Source organism: Schistocerca piceifrons, chromosome 3, assembly GCF_021461385.2.
Source record: "Schistocerca piceifrons isolate TAMUIC-IGC-003096 chromosome 3, iqSchPice1.1, whole genome shotgun sequence".
Taxonomy (NCBI): Eukaryota; Metazoa; Arthropoda; class Insecta; order Orthoptera; family Acrididae; genus Schistocerca; species Schistocerca piceifrons.
Genome location: NC_060140.1, coordinates 270,551,015 through 270,552,773, shown reverse-complemented (window position 1 = coordinate 270,552,773; position 1,759 = coordinate 270,551,015). Strand labels below are relative to the sequence as shown.

The 1,759-nt window shown below is 41.5% G+C and overlaps 1 pseudogene; it reads left to right on the top strand.

Annotated features, from left to right (window-relative positions):
• The first annotated feature begins 729 nt into the window (after positions 1-729).
• On the top strand, positions 730-847 carry LOC124790332 (annotated as a pseudogene).
• The last annotated feature ends 912 nt before the right edge of the window (positions 848-1,759 follow it).

Genomic DNA, 1,759 nt, shown 5'->3' with positions numbered 1-1,759 from the left:
AGTGTCCAGAGCCGAGCGGGATTAGCCGAGCGGTCTGAAGCGCCGCAGTCATGGACTGTGCGGCTGATCCCGGCGGAGGTTCGAGTCCTCCGTCGGGCATGGAAATTGTCCTCAGGATAATTTAGGTTAAGTAGTGTGTAATGTTAGGGACTGATGACCTTGGTAGTTAAGTCCCATAAGATTTCACACACAAAAGTGTCCAGACAGGTAGTGATGGACATTAATATGGCGTCCGCCCATTCTTCACCCATGTTCAAGACCCAAAACCGGAGAAGGTAATGATGTTGTTTGCTGGTACCTGTTGTGAAGTCGACGTCCTACCTCATCCGAAATCTGTTTCATTGCGTTCAGGTTGGAACACTGGGTAGATCAGTTCATTGCCCACAAAACACTGCTTCACAAATGCTGATTTATGACACTGCGCACTTTCGTATGATATGTACAATCATCATCACAGCACTGCCCCTCTGCTGCATTAAGTACACAATGCTGTAAAATGGGCTCACATCTTCCCTCATTTAGAGGTTTCTTAACCTTTACAAACTCATGCTATTTTACCACGGTACACACCTGAGGTGAATCTCCGAGAACCATAGATTTTTTTCACAGTGATATTTTTTCTCAAAAACAGAAATAAAAATATGAATAAATACTATTCCAGCAAGATTTTCTTAATATCAATGTAAATAGTTAATGTGGTTAAATAACAAATATTTATTTATTTTTCTGGGCAACGGCCTTGCCACAGCCGATACACCGGTTCCCGTTAGATCACCGAAGTTATGCGCTGTCGGGCGTGGCAACTACTTGGATGGGTGACTATCCGGGCCGCCATGTACTGTTGCCATTTTTCGGGGTGCACTCAGCCTCGTGATGCAAATTGAGGAGCTACTCGACTGAATAGTAGCGGCTCCGGTCAAAGAAAGCCATCGTAACGACTGGGAGAGTGGTGTGCTAACCACGCGCCCCTCCTATCCACATCCTTAGCTGAAGATGACACGGCGGACGGAAGGTCCCGATGGGCCACTTGTGGCCTGAAAACGGAGTGTATTTATTTTTCTAAAATTCACCGAATGATAAATCCTGGAAAAAAAGGTCATGTATATCTCTCCTAAATTTTTATTTTATATTGATAGAGTTTATCCCTGAAAAAGTTTTGTTTTTGTGTCTCTTTTTCACAGAGAGCAATTTTTGCGCTTCACCATGGAGGTTGAATGCTCATGTCATACACTTCCTCTGCTGTTACTACAAACAATTTTCTGCATTCTTTCTGTTTTAGCACATGGAACAAAACTACTTCTTTGCCGGAGTTTCTTCGTTTACTACTGCACTGGAGTCTTGAGATTTACGCACAAGATTAAAGTCAGTTTTGTCCTCTAAACCAAATATTCATTGAGTTCAGTAAGAACAACCTGACACTTAGATTTCATTTTTTGACATGGTATATAAGGGTTTTATTTGTAAATACCACATATGCTGCAACTCCACGAACATCAACTTTCTTTTGCAGGACTAATCTAATGAGTCCATCTCACCTTTCATCTCATTTTAGTACTTTATTACATGTGGCTTAGAAGCTCCTTCAGTAATTACATTTGATGTACAATACGTTCTTAGAAAGCAGCACTACACCTTTATCCTTTTTTTGAATGTATGCCAGTAGAGTTGTAAGATGGCAGAATAAAAGAAGGCCAATTTCGTACCTTACATAACAGTTTTATACATCGTAATGGGAAGGCGAATATGACACCTAACTTAC